Source organism: Anas acuta, chromosome W (assembly GCF_963932015.1).
Source record: "Anas acuta chromosome W, bAnaAcu1.1, whole genome shotgun sequence".
NCBI classification, from domain to species: domain Eukaryota; kingdom Metazoa; phylum Chordata; class Aves; order Anseriformes; family Anatidae; genus Anas; species Anas acuta.
The window spans coordinates 29,922,012-29,936,899 of NC_089016.1; the positions used below are offsets into that span (position 1 = coordinate 29,922,012).

The 14,888-nt window shown below is 50.7% G+C and overlaps 1 long non-coding RNA gene across 9 annotated transcripts in view; it reads left to right on the forward strand.

Annotated features, from left to right (window-relative positions):
- Window positions 1–14,888, forward strand: part of LOC137847179 (uncharacterized) — a 49,254-nt gene that overhangs the window by 18,132 nt on the left and 16,234 nt on the right. For 2 of the 9 annotated variants that reach the window (XR_011090829.1, XR_011090830.1), the window contains exons 2-9: window positions 471–604; window positions 1,387–5,335; window positions 6,286–9,274; window positions 9,549–10,038; window positions 10,665–13,323; window positions 13,958–14,098; window positions 14,544–14,604; window positions 14,765–14,823. This is a non-coding gene — a long non-coding RNA (uncharacterized lncRNA). Of the gene's footprint in view, window positions 1–470; window positions 605–1,386; window positions 5,336–5,443; window positions 5,868–6,285; window positions 9,275–9,548; window positions 10,039–10,664; window positions 13,324–13,957; window positions 14,099–14,543; window positions 14,605–14,764; window positions 14,824–14,888 lie in introns of those variants that run through there. The other 7 variants (XR_011090828.1, XR_011090827.1, XR_011090833.1 and 4 more) reach the window with 6 other exon arrangements.

A 14,888-nucleotide genomic window follows, 5' to 3' on the forward strand; every position in this document is an offset into this window, starting at 1 on the left:
AAAATAGAGAAAAGAAATGAAAAGAAGAGTGATATTGAAGACTTCTCTTCTGTAGTGTGGAAAAAAATGAATGTATTTTCACAGCAATGGTTTTCTGTACTGACATTTGAGGCTGTGGGTTTGTACGGAAACTCTCCGTGAAGGTGGTAGCCGGGCAGGGGCTGTCCTGGATCTGCATGGACATCTGTACCCCATGTTGTTGCAAAGAAGCTTGCCTTCCCCATGCCTTTCCACCTTGTGCTGAAGGGGTCATTTCTAAAGTGTGATAACATTAATAGAAAACTCTGCTGTTCTGGGTTACGAGAAGCTGTATCCCAGGGTACTGAGGACTAGCATTAACTTCAGTAGATTTCAAATTAAGCCTTTTGGTGTTATTTTTTTATTAATCGTTTAATGTTTATATACAGATAAACAGATGTGAAGTGCTATGTTTCTGTAACAATGAGGATTACTGGTTTGTTTTGCCTCAGGGAGGAATGCAGCAGAATCCTTAAGCAAATAGAAGTCTTCCGGTTTTTGGTCTTCAGGAATACTGATGTTTCCACAATACTGGGCTTGCCCTTTGAAGCCATAGCAGGAAGCATGCAAGAGAAGCATCTTTAGGGTGAGATATTTTTGGGTTATGATTTGGTATAAAATTTCAGTCTGGCTTTAACTACTGCTCAGCTTTAAGGCCTAAATTATGACAGTAATTTCATTCATATTTTTAGATAGTAAGTGAGCAAGCAGGATTTAACATCTGATCCTTGATCTTTAATTCTCTCTCTTCTTCCTCCTTACATTTTTACAACCCATGTCACAAAATAACAGAGATGCACTCAAAAAAAAAAAAAGTGCATATCAAAAGACGTGAGCAACCTCTAGTCTGCCTGGCATGTGTGTGTTGTAATTTATTGTGTGGCTGCAGTGCTCCCAGAGGTCAAAAATCAGAGAATCACATCCATGGGGACAGAGCCTCTGGAGGGCTCAGAGCAGGCGCAGGTGCATCAGCTTGCTTACAGCCTTGTCCACTTGTCCAAGGCCTTTAAGTTTTGAATACTGTGAAAGGCAGGGGAGCTCTCCCTTGGCCCCTGTTTCATCTGCATAGCAAAAACTTTTCCATATGAAATAATTTCCTTAGCAAGGAAAATTACCGTGTTTTCAATTTGAGCATTAAATATTATATGGTGATTCGTTACGATAAGGTTTTCTGGTGCCATCAATTATAAACCTATCATAGTTTGTGTTCTACATATCACAAATATTTGATATATTTATTCCATATTATACATTATATTTGCACAAAATACCGTACAATTATTATATTGTTGGTTTTGTATTATTTAAATAATTCAATATAATTACATAAAATTATTGTAGGAGTAACCAGGTTACCTTTCCCTGTAGAGTGCATATGTTCAATTACCACCTTATGTGGAATGAAGATGTGGCCGAGAAGGCTGTTGAGGTGGCTGAGGAAAGAAAAGGGGACTGACAGGTGTGACCCTTGAAGTGCCATGCAAAAGATCCCTTCTGCTGTCTCCCACCCTTTGCAGCACTTTGGGACCAGCTTGTTTGGCCTTTTGGTTCAGAAGTTGTGTCGGCTACGTCTGTGCTCCAGATGAAACAGCACCAGGAGCTGCTTTCTGCCACAAGGCCATTTAGCACAGGTTGGATAACAAGTGTTTCTCTAAGCCATGTGAAGGCTTCAGTCCAGGGATATTTCTGTGTAACGTACACTGCTAAATTTAGGCTTCTCCTACCGTCCAACAGCATTCTCCCCCAGGTCCATGTTAGTCTACTGACTGAAGTACGTGCTCAAGAAGCAAGATAACCAGCCCAATTATCTCCTCATCTACAGGAAGTACGCACATTTCAAATTATCACACCATAGCTTTTTAGGAAAAAGGGTAAGGAATGGTTCTTGCCATCCACTTGTTTCCTTTTGAAGCAGGGCATTATGCAGAAAAAGAGACAGAGAAGGCAGACAGGTCCCTTGTGCTGGGAGCTGGAGGTGCATTTGGTCTCTGCTGTCTTTGTATTTCATGCTTGTATGAAAAAAAAAAAAAAAAAAGTACTTGGAACAGAGACCAGGAGCCAGGAGTCTTCTCTCTAGGTCAGGTGTCCTTGCTGCAGGATAACCGCAATTGTAGGAGTCACCTAAAGAGCTCAGCTTCCGCTCCATCTGGTCCAGTGACTATCAGACATGGAGAGCAGCTAGGGAGCCCTTTCACCCAATGAGCTAGTTGTACGTGGTGAACCCAGTAAATCTGCATGGCTGCATAGTGGCTCAGTGAAAAACTGGGCGCAGTCTGAGTGCTGGTCCCAAGACACAGCCTGAAAACGCTGTAGGACACACAGATGGAATCTGACATGTGCCTATGCTCAGGCAGAAGGCTTAAGTGGATGTATGAGCCACAACAATCACAACCAAAAAACACTATGAGGATCGACTGAAGTGGCAGTTGACATACATTTTCATTCCTCAGCAAGTATGGAACAAAAAGCAACAGCAGAATCTGGGTATACAGGGCAGGCACACGGAGATCGGTGAGGGAAAGGTGTACAGAGAGTAAAAGGGCAGCGGAGTTCTGAGGCAATGGGCCAGGCACAGAAGTCTCCAGGGAAGCTTGTGCTGCACAAAGAGCTGGGCTGGCCTGGCTCTGATCTTGCTGGTCCACAGCAGGCACTTTGAGGCTGTGCTTCATGGCACAGACATGCTGCGTTAGGCAGCAGCCATGTACCCCCTGACAGCTGCTGCGTGCTGTTAAAGACCTTAACACCTTTGTGCTGTTAAACTGCTTGTGAGGCCACATAATGGGGTAGGTGAAGGAACTGAGGTTAAAAATAGCTGCTTCCCCCTTCTTTGACAGGTTAATTTCAAGTTCCCTGATGCAATTCATTGCACTGTGCCACCTGTCCGTGTACTGGCACTGTTGGGCAGGAGGGAGCAGAGAAGGATGAGATGAGATGAGATCACGACCACTGAATCATACAACAGTTTGGGTTGGGAGGGACTGTAAAGATCTAATTCCAACACCTCTGCCATGGGCAGGGACACCTCCCGCTAAATCATGTTTCTCAAAGACCCATCCAGGCTGGCCTTGAACACTTCCAGGGATGGGGCATCCACAGCTTCTCTGGGCAACCTGTCCCAGTGCCTCAGTTTCCTCCTTATGCCTAATGTAAGCCTACCCTCTTTTAGTTTAAAGCCATTGAGTGGCTAAGACAAAAGGATCTTTGCCACTGATGGAAATGCTGGCCTCTCCTCGAGTAGGAGACAGTGCAGAGCAACTTTAAGTAAGCACGTGCACCTGAAGAGCATGTTTTTACCATCCATTTATGAAGAAGGATTCTTAACAGAGGCAAGTCAGTTTCAAACTGGAGAATTAACTACACAGTGACAAATTATTGCTGGTCAGAGCTCTTACACTCCAGGCAGCGAGAGTGTTACACCAACATGGCCCATGCAGACAAGACTGCAGTGTGCGAGTGCCCCCTTTTGTTCTAATGAGACTTCGAGAGCTGTAAGGGAATCACAAGAAAGGTGTCACAGCACTGAAAGGTGACTTTTACAGCTAGCTGGAAAAGTGGCCTGTTAACATGGGAGGCTGACAAAGGCAGGAAGGTGGCTGACAAAGCCCTGGTACTGGAAGAACAGTACAAGGAAAATCAAGAGACATCTGCAACCACAGGGCAGAAATGTGAGCAAGCAGAACCTCTTTCTGCATTATGCTGGAAGAGAAAAAAAAAAAAGTGTGATATCAGCAGGCTCTAGGATCGTGCATTGCTCAGGCATAGCGAAGAGTCTGAGGTAGAAGATCTCTGTGGCGTAGCATAAGAGCACAGAAAACACCACCGGGTCCGATAAAGCCAGGCGCTCTGATGGGACAACGGGCAGCTCTGCCTACGGGCGCAAACGGGCCCTACTGCTCTCTACAGCTCTGTTCCCTGTGTTCCCTGTCCTCCCCAGCCTCTGGATAGAGATGGCGGGGAGTGGAGGGGGCTGGTTGCACCCTGCGGGGAGGGAGCAAGGAGCTGCAGGGACAGCAAAGCTGTCAGGGTACTGAGGCTCCCATCACTGAGATGGGTAATGGGAGCTAAATGCACTGCCAAACGTCCTACTTAGGAAAGAGAACAAACTCGGGTGTCCAGAATGAGTGAGTGATGTGTCAGTGCAGAGCCTGCACTTTGCTCTCTGGTTCACAGGAATTGTCTTAGGTACACGTAGCTACCTCTGTCTGCCTTCCACCTAGCAGGATGCCCTTGAAAGGTTTCTAAAGGCAGATAAAGTCCTGCCCTGTCAAAAACAAACAAACAAACAAACAAAAACCTTTCCTTTTGTCTGCTGGAACCCCAGACATCACCTATGCTGCATAAATCAGAGAGATTTTATTACTGCACTGGTGAATTCCTTCATGTGACCCGGGGCTATGCAGAAAACCTGGTCAAGTCTTTTATTCAGTTTGATCAAAAGAGCCCTGACACAGACAAGCATTTAGCTGAATGAGCGTTTCACTATGAATAGCACAAACATTTGGATTCAAGTGTGTGTTAGCAGCAATCAACTGAAATCTTCATAATGAAGGCCTGTGGGAACTGAAGGTAGCTGAAAGAACGGGAAAAGATTCTTTGTGGGGCTAAGCTGGAGTATAAGGACCTGCTTCTTGTAGGCAGCTCAGCTGTGTCCCGCGCAGAGCCGGCAATGTGCAAACGCGAGGATTCTGCCTGGCCCCCGCAGAACACCGCTAACAATGAGGTGGTTGTGGCAAAAGCAGGTTGAAAATTCCCACCGACCTGCCACTGCCGGACGTGGCGCAACGGCCCGGAACCGCTCGGCTGAGCGACCGCAGGAGAAGCTCTTGCGTTGCTTTGCAGTGCTTGCAGGATGCGGTACCTCGCCGGGGAGCGCTGGCCTCCCCTCGGGCCTAGTTTCCGTGTCCGTGTGTGACACAGGGAGGGTTACCGGCGGCAGCGATCCTTCTGGCAGCACCGGCAGTACCGTTAAAGAAAACCGGCGAGCCGCGGCTGGCGGCTCCCGCTGGGAAGACGCTCGATGCACGTCGGTTTTGAAGACCCGCATCGGGGAACCGCAGCAGCGCCGACGAGGGAAACGAGCAGCAAAGGGCTGCGTGCCAAAGCCGCCACCCGGGCTCACCGCCCGCGGACACAGCGGGGCCGGACCCGGCCGCACAGCCAGCAGCAGCCGCGCGGCGCTCGGGAAGGGCGCGGAGCGGCACGGAGCGGTACGGAGCGGCACGGCACGGAGCGGCACGGAGCGGCACGGAGCGGTACGGCACGGCACGGAGCGGCACGGAGCGGCACGGAGCGGTACGGAGCGGCACGGCACGGAGCGGTACGGCACGGCACGGAGCGGCACGGCACGGAGCGGCACGGAGCGGCACGGAGCGGTACGGAGCGGCACGGAGCGGTACGGCACGGAGCGGTACGGCACGGAGCGGCACGGCACGGAGCGGCACGGAGCGGCACGGAGCGGTACGGAGCGGCACGGCACGGAGCGGCACGGCGCGGAGCGGAGCGGCACGGAGCAGACCGGCACGCCCGGAGCTGCGCAGCGCCGCCGGCTCGCCTCGGGTGCGGGCGAGCTCCGGGCCCCGGCGGCTCGGGGGGCAGCTGCTCGGCCCCCGGCGCCTCCCGGCCCGCGGCTACGAGAGCGCGCGGCGGGGCCCGGGGCGGCAGCGGGAGCCGGGCGGGGCGGGGCGGGGCGGGGCGGGAGCGGGCGCTCTGCGCCCTGAGCGCGGCCGGGCCCCGGCGCGGCTCGGTGCGGAGGAGGGGCCCCGGGCAGCGCTGGGCGCTGCGGGGCCGGAGGTGCCGCCCGGTGCGCTGGAGCCGCCGGGCGTCGGCGGAGCCTCGCGCGGTGAGAGCGGGTGCGCGAGGCGCCGGGCTCCGCCCGCGGGCGGGGGGCAGCGCAGCGGCCGGGCGCGGAGCAGGAAGGCGGGCGGGGGAGGCCGCGCGAGAAGCGCCCGGCCCGCGGGGACCTCCCGGCGGCGGCGGCGGTGTCGGTGAGCGCCGGGCCGGCCATCGCTGCCGTGCTGCGCGGCCCCCCGGGCTGCCCGTGCCCTGCCCCCGCCTGCTGCTCGTGCTTCTCGTCAGCCCCCGCCCGGCCGCCGGCTCCGTTTTTTTTTGTTTGTTTTTTTATTTTTCTTCTCACTCCTGTGAGGTGGTGCCAGGGCTTGTGAAAGTCTTTGGAAGATACTCGCCGCATCCTTGTTTCGTGTGGTGCTTTATCTCAAAATAACGCGTGTAACAGGCCGTTTCTTACCTACCGTGTATTTTGTTTTACAGATACTGTCCACGCATGTAAACTCCCACGGTCCATTCTTCCAAAAACTAGGCGGTCTTCCGGAGATGACCACAGGAAAAATATGTAAATGACGAGAACGAAGCGTAGAGCTTAGAGGTGCCCCCGTCTGCTTTTCTCAGGCACTCTCCGTAGGTTGCCCGGCATTTACATGCAGGGCTCTGCTACGGAACAGGAGGGAAGCTCTGGGAATTCTCCTGGTGCCGTGGAGAGAAACAGTTTTCCGAAACAGCCTCAACACGCAAAGAAAAGCAGAGGGAATGGTGTTGTGAAGGGAAATTCTTTCCTGAAAATCTTTCCCTGCATGTACTGGGTCTGGCTGGGATGGAGTTCGCTTTCCCTGTAGCAGCCCATGCAGTGCTCTGCTCTGCACGTGTAGCTAGAACAGCACTGGTACCTCATCAGTGTTTTGACGATTGTTGTAGCTGGCATAGCACCAAGACTCTCTCTAAACCCCCCAGATCCAGCAAGCTTGTGGTGGGTAAGAAGTGGGGAGGGGACATCACCAGGGCAGCAGACCGAAACCAACCAAAGGGATATTCCATACCATCTGATGTCGCACTCAGCAATACAAGGTGGGAAAGGGGAAGGAGGGGGGTGGCTCTCTTTTTGAAGATAGCTGTCCTCCCAAACAACTGCTGTGTGTATTGAGGCCCTGCTTCCCGTGATTTGGCTGAACACCACTTGCTGATGGGAAGTAGAGAGTAATTTCTTTCTTCCCTTTGTGCTTCTGCACAGCCTTTGCTTATTTATTTATTTATTTATATTTTTCCCCTTTTAATTAAATTATCCTTATCTCAACCCATGAGCTTTTCCTTTTCCTTTTCCTTTTCCTTTTCCTTTTCCTTTTCCTTTTCCTTTTCCCTTTCCCTTTCCCTTTCCCTTTCCCTTTCCCTTTCCCTTTCCCTTTCCCTTTCCCTTTCCCTTTCCCTTTCCCTTTCCCTTTCCCTTTCCCTTTCCCTTTCCCTTTCCCTTTCCCTTTCTTTTCAGCATACTTTCTTCTCCCTCCCCTCCCTCTTTTGAAGAGGAGGAGTGAGAAGGATGTTGTAGTGGAGTTTAGCTGCCCGGCACTGTAAAACCACCACAGTGCAATAACTGTCTGTGTGGTTCTGTCGTTCTCAGTGGTGCTGCTCTTTGACTTTAGGCAGTGAAAGGCCAGGCTGAAATCTGAGGCGAGCTGTGCCTTCTGTAACTGAATGACAGGGCTGGTGTGAATGCCCCCCCTCAACACCTCATGTAACATCCATACTGCCAGTGAGCACATGTAGTGACCATCATCTCATCAGAGATGAACCAGCATCCGAAACCCGCGATTCAGGCTGCTCCCCAGTTGGCTGCCATACAAAGCCGGGCATTTCCGAAGTATCTGCTGAGCTCTCGGAGTGGTTCTGGTTGCAGCAACAGCTTGAAAAAACAGTGTTCAGGAGGGCAGGGAAGGCGCTTTTTGCTGTCTGGTGGAAAGGGAGATGGAAGTTGGTGTGTAAGGGACCAGCAGGCAGGCTTCTTGCATGCTACATGTGGGTGCTTCCACATGTTGGTTTATGTCAGATGATGTGGCAGTTGGTCAGATTTTCCCTTGACTAAATTAACCAATCGTAGTGGATTATCAGTTATTTGACATTTGCCAGAAGCCCTATGGCACACGGTTTGCTTAGAAAAAGAATACTTTATAGTGCACCAGCCAAACAAGAAGTCAATGTATTTAACTAACTATAGAAAAGTCCAGAAAACAAAATAGTTTGATTTCCAAACATATGTAGCTGAATTTTTGTGCAAAAGCTCAGATCAGGCACACAGGCAAACTTGCTTTTGACAGGCATAGGTGAAATCTGGTGTGGATGGACAATTCCATCCTACCAAACAAACAAACAAAAAAGAATCCCAAAGTGAGTGGAAGGAACCAGGGTAGTTATATAGGGAAGCCTGAGAGCATGGGGAGTTTCAAGGTTTCCTCGTTCCTCTCATTACAGAGCGTCACCTTCAGTTGCGAAACTTGTGTCGGTTGGTTAAAGTGTTTTCACAGTCCATTTCTGCTTCAAGCTTACCACTACCTTTCCTCGCCTGGAATGCTTCATCCCAAACAGTTTAGCTACTTCTAAGCTAGAATGAGTAAAAGTTCCTCAGAGTACAGCATTTCTGGAGTCTTGGATTCCTGCTCTGCCTGTCCCCCAGGGCCTTAGGGACAAGAAATCTTAGGCTTAATGTTTTTCCCTATGAAATACGGTTGCATTAAAGGGCGTAGCTGATTAGCTTTTACTGACTGTTACTGTTTGGATTCAGGGTACTGAACTATCACGGTCACAGATTGACCTAGATGAGGTAGCACTCTCTCATGGAAGAGAGAGTGATGAGAGATCTCTCATGATCCCGAAGTCAGACAGGTGTCCTTCTTGATGGTATCTTCCCTAACATCCCCTTTCACTTTAGACAGTTTACATTATTTTCTCTCTTTTAGGTGGAGCTTGAGTGGCTCTGGTCGGGCACACCTTGGTTATGGTTGGTGGAAAGTTTTCTCGCTTTCATTTAAGGGTACGGGGGTCTGAGAAATTCATCCCCCACCCATCCCCCGTGACATCGGAAGAATATTGCACCTTAATGTTGGAAAAACTGTTAGAAAGTTGTGTAAACGCATAAAGCTGTGAGTGGTATTTTTCTGTTTGATTGATTGTTTTTATTTATTTTTGTCTTTTTTTAGCTCGCACGTCAGCGCTGCTCCGTGGAGCCGTGCCTGCTGCTCTGCTTCTGGACATGCGCGGAGCCGGCCGCCTCGCCTAAGCAGAGGGAGCCGGGGGGCGCTGCAGGACTCCTGCCCGCAGCAAAACCGCAGCGCCCTGCTCCGGAGCGGGAGCAGCACCGGCAGAGTCTGCACCGGGCTGGCAGCCGAGGACGGAAGTGGTGTCAGGAAGAGCCTTAACTGAGGGCGGAAGCACTCCCTGATTGGCTGGAAACCCGGGGCGGAAGTGTCATCACGGTGTGCCTTCACTGAGGGCGGAAGCACTTCCTGATAGGCTGGGAACCTGAGGGCGGAAGTGGCGTTAGGAGTGCCTTAACTCAGGGCAGAAATACTCCCTGATTGGTTGGGAACCAGGGGCGGAAGTGGCGTCCCGGTGTGCCTTCGCTGAGGGCGGGAGCACTTTCTGATTGGCTGGGAAACTGAGGGCAGAAGTGGCGTTACGGTGTGCCTTCACTCAGGGCGGAAGCACCTTCTGATTGGCTGGGAAACTGAGGGCGGAAGTGGCGTTAGGAGTACCTTCACTCAGGGCGGAAGCACCTTCTGATTGGCTGGAAAACTGAGGGCGGAAGTGGCGTTAGGAGTGCCTTCACTCAGGGCGGAAGCACCTTCTGATTGGCTGGGAAACTGAGGGCGGAAGTGGCGTTAGGAGTACCTTCACTCAGGGCGGAAGCACTTTCTGATTGGCTGGGACACTGAGGGCGGAAGTGGCGTCCCGGTGTGCCTTCACTCAGGGCGGAAGCACTTTCTGATTGGCTGGGAAACTGAGGGCGGAAGTGGCGTTAGGAGTAACTTCACTCAGGGCGGAAGCACTTTCTGATTGGCTGGGAAACTGAGGGCGGAAGTGGCGTTAGGAGTGCCTTCAATCAGGGAGGAAACGCTTTCTGATTGGCTGGGAAGCGAGGGCGGAAGTGGCGTCAGGACATGCTGGCACAGTGGGCGGAAGCTGTCGGGTCGGGCTGGGCCGGGCTCAGCCCTAGCCGTCGACGCACGGTGCGGCAGCGAGGTCGGTGGTCGGTGCCGCCCCGGAGCAGGCCGGGCCGGGCCGGGCCGGGAGGGGGCGAGGTGGCGGGCGGGCGGGGCGCCACGCGGTCGGCGGCTTGTGCTGAAATGGCCTTGTGCTGGCCGGGGCCGGCGCCGCACCGCACCGCACCGCACCGCACCGGGCGTGCGGCGGGGGCTGCGCTGCGCGGGGCTGCGGGGAGCTGGGGGAGAGTGGACAGGGGAGAGGGGAGAGGGGGGCGGCGGCGGGGGGGGGGGGGGGGAGCCGCTTGCTGTTTCTATTTTTATTTTTTTCTGTTCAATAGTTTCCGCAGAATTTGTTGTGGACATGTTGTGTATCTTTTCTGTTCTTCGAGGATTCATTTGTCAGGAAAGACGACCATGAAATCCGAGGGCTGTGGACAACCATCTACCGGATGGTTGTTGCAGATGCTTTTGGTCAACTTCATTCATCTTCTTAGCTCGCCTTTTCCTATATCTCGAGTTGAATTTTTGTGCAGTGCTATGTTTGCAGTGGTTGCGGCCAAGGTGTTTTTGATTAAAAATTATTGTATCTGTAATAGTGAGTTCACTGCATGTGGCTTTGTGGAATGACTCACATGATCATAACATTTTTCTCCTTTGTCACAGGTATGAGAAATGCTCTTTGCAGAGAGATGGAGAAGGAATTAATTATACCTCTGCCTCATCCTGTGAGACCAGAAGACATAGAGTAAATGGAAATTGCGATTCTCAGGAGACCTACTAAGAGCCTTGGGTTCCTTTTCTGCCTTCCCCCTAAGGCCTTGGATACATTGGGATCACCCTGGGAAGGGCATGTTGCTCAGGGCAGTCATTTCCTACCTGAGACAAGGTGGGGTGTGTTTTGTGGTTTTCAGCACGGTTCGCACTGCTTCCATTATTGAGAAAATGGTTTGGGAGGATGTGTCTGCCGTTTCTCAGGATTTTCTGCCACTGCCTGCTGGCAGAAAAAAGTCCTACATTTGTAATGTAGGACTTCCCCGAGGTAAGCCTTCAACGGACGGGGACCCCTAAACTCAAGTGCCTAGCATTCAAGACAAATGTCCGTGGCACAAAGATCAAGGACGACTTCTCAGAGGTAAGCAGCTTTCCCTTTGTTTCCCCATCCTCTCAGGAGCCGTCTTTGCTATGGTTGTACACCCTTCAGGCTCACAGCACTCGTTTTCTCCTCTACTTAGTATTCCTAGTCCCTGCCTGGTGGTGGGTCAAAGTCTACGGGTTGATGTGTTTCCAAGTGAAAAGAGATAAGTATATCTATTTAAGGTGACATATAGTAGGATCATTTAAAGTAAACTAATCTATATAGTAGTAGGTGCCTTTATTGCGTGCAGCTCTTCTTCAGGTGAGTAATTCTTATAGCATAAATAATTCTTTTCCCATGTTTCATTCATTCATGTTTGTAGCGTGCCTCTTTATGTGTATGTTTGGCCTGGAGCTGTCCTGCCTGGCAATTTGTGATGGTAGCTAAAGTGGAGTTCCATCAGTGCAATGATATATTGTCCAGACAGTTATGGAAAAGACATCTGGTCTGTCTGTGGGCGAATACTCAAGCTCTGGGCGAGTGCTCAAGGGCAGCTGGCACAGAGTCTATTTGCTTTTTTTCCAGCAGTAGGTAAACATTAGGAGGAACCGGTCAAAGGTAACAGCGCTTTCTGGAACCGTCAAGTTCTTGTTCGGCAACGTAGTGACTGGTTTGATCTACTTCACAGATGGAGAGGCAAGTGGACTGCTCTCTTTGAAATTATAAAATTGAAAACATAAAGTTTGTCAAAGATGGCAGTGCATGTTTGCAGTCTGTTTATTGCTTTTGCCAGCGGTAGATAACATTTATAAGGAATCGGTCAAAGGAAAGAGCGCCTTCTGGAACTGTGACGCTCTGTGTTGGCAACTCGGTGACTGACTGGACCTACTGTCCATCTCCAGAGGGAAGCGGACTGCTGTTTTGAAATTAAAAAATTCGGTGAAATTAAAACACTCGGTGGCGCCCGCGGGCGCTCTCTGCCGCCCCCTGCTGGTGGAAAAGGGGTACTGCAGGCGGCCAGGGGCCGTGCACGCGCGTTGCTTATTACGTCTTTTTTTTTTTTTGATGTGTAATTTCCTACGCTCCTAGATTTTTCTTCATATGTAAATGAAAGGTTCGTGCTAATTCCCGTTGAAAATATTTCATTTACTTTCTTGGTTGTATTGTCCTTTCTATGTTCAAAGCTGAGGCAAAAATAGGGTAAATTTTGCTTCTAGAAACACCGCAGTTCTTTTGTCTGCACTCCGCATGCTGTAAACTAGGGATAGGTGACAAATAAATAAAAAAATAAATAAATGAACACAGCTGCTGCTCCTGCTCTCTTTCTTGTGCTTTGCCCCCTCCTCTTTCCCAGGTGATTGGGTTTGGGTGCTGGGCGGGGCCAAATGTTATATGAGCCCTAGGCGTTCTATCAGAGAGCTCCTTCTGCGTGGGCTGCTCTTTGGGGTCGGTGCTTTGTTTATTCTTCTGTTAGCTACATGCAGGGTTCTTTTCGTGGGTCAGAGTCTTGTACGATATTTTAGAGGAAACCAATCTAGTAGTACGTGCATTTATTGCATGAAGCTCTTTGGAGGTGATTAATTGTTATAGCACTTTTATGGATAGGATGTCAATGTTATTTTGTGTGTTTGCTTTGTTGTTCTATGTCCCTCATGATTTTTGCAGGGTTATAGGGCAGATGCCACCAGGTCTACCCCTTTTGTTGTTTTTGTTTTGTTTGATTTATTTTTCTTATTTTCTTTTTCGGAAGGGGGTTTGGGATTTGAGCGTCCTATTTTTTTGGGTTTGGGATTTGAGCATCTTAATTTTGTGGGTGTGGGATTTGAGCGTCTTAAGTGTTTGGGTTAGGGCTTTTAGGCATAGGACTTCAGGGGTTTAGTGTGGTGGATAGTTTGGGTTAGGTCTGTAGGGGTTTCGAGGATTTTTAGGGTTAGGGCTTGCGGCTTTTTTGTGTAAGGGCGGTAAGGGCTAGGGTTCCAGGGAGTGCTGTTAAATGGAGTTCTCGACAACTCGGCCTCTGATTGGCCGTGCCGGCTGCCCAGGGAATGCTGGTAGGTGTAGTTTTCCGGCACAAGGCTTCCGGTAGGCTGCGTTGAGTGCCCAGAGCATGCCGGGAAATGTAGTTCTGGGACTCCGGACTTCCGGGAGGCCATGTTGGGTGCCCAGAGCACACCGGGAAATGTAGTTCTGGGACTCCGAACTTCCGGGAGGCCATGTTGGGTGCCCAGAGCACACCGGGAAATGCAGGTCTCGGGGACTAGGGCTGGGGCTAGGGTTAGAGCTTAGGGTGAGGGTTGGGGTTAGGGTTAGGGCTAGTGAATGCTGGTTCTCTGTGTTTGCAGATGACGGTGAGCGTGTGTAAACTAATTCCAGTTGAAGAAGTTTCAGTTACTTGCTTGGTGACATTATCAGTTCAACATTAAAAGCTGCAGCAAAAGCAAAAGGGGAGTTTTGCTTCTAGAAACACCACAGGTCTCTTGTCTGCTCTCGGAATGTTTTTGAGATAAACCAGATTTTAAAAAACAAAGGAAAAAAAACAAAACACAGCTGCTTCTTTTGCTCTCTTCCTACTTTCTTGTGCTTTGCCCCTCCCCTTTCCCAGGTGATTGGGTTTGGGTGCTGGGCGGGGCTGAATGCTATATGAGCCCCAGGCATGCTATCAGAGAGCTCCTTGTGCTTGGGCTGCTCTTTGGGGTAAGTGCTTTGGTTTTCCTTCAGTCAGTTGCAGGGTTCTCTAGGCAGACTGGAGCCTATGGATTTCTGGATTTTAAGTGCTTGGAATTCACTCAGTAGCGGGATGTTTAGTAGGGGCTGCTGGCTCACTGTTTTTTTTGGGATGGTGGGATACTCTTCTGTTTTTGAGCTATGTTTTAATCTCTAGATGTATAAACCCACTTGTGTAACTCTCCAGAGGACTAAAACCAGCTTGATTGAATGCTACGTATGGCTTGGCAGCGTAGATGCAGCATTACCAAGACACTGAGCAGAGTTGTATCAGAGTCACCTCTTTCATCTGCAAAGGGTAAGTCTGCGACTACCCCTGCCGAGGCTGCTGTGTGTGCATGTCTTTTTGGCATTTGTGGAGCTCGGTTGTTTTTTTTTTTGTGTGTATGTTTTAACTTTCTGTTTTTCTGAGCAGTAAATAGTGTGTGTGCTGAGCGTGGTTGGCAGGAGGAGGTGGGGAGCTGCTCAGGACTGGTAGGTTTGGTTTCTAGGAGTGTGCGGCATCCTTCCTGTGTGATGCGACTGATTGTTGGGTGGGAACGTTCCAGCTCATATGTCTTAAGCAATGTAGCTTGTGTAGTGTGTGTTGTGTGGCCCGGGTGCAGCTTGCTGTGGTCTTGTGAGTGAACAATCTCAGAGCTGGTGAGCAGCTGAAGTACCGGAGCTGGGAAGAGAGAGGTCTTGCAGCAGGTACGCTGTGGCTGTGAGGCGCCTCAGAGTGTGCATTTCTCTTGTCTCTGCAGGTGCTTTGTGCAGTTGTGGAGAGGGAAGGGAAATCTTCATGTCAGGAAGCTCTGAGGGAAGGTGAGTGGTGTCAGCCTGGTCATGCCTTATCCGAAGCAAAGGGAAGACGCTCAGGTGTTTCCCTGTGAGGGTCCGAGGTGAGGCTGATTGGGATAGAGGAGCAGTGTGGCAGGTGGGTGCTTGCAAGCACCGCGGTCATTGTATCCTTTTGTGTTCCCAGGTGGCGTGGGTGATGCTGGCCGCTCCTTTCAAGCTTGGACCTAATTTGCAGGTCCAGAGGCAAGTGGAGTGCTGTTTTGAAAGGATAAAAGTAAAGATGGGGTTGCTTATGTTGTTGAGGGATG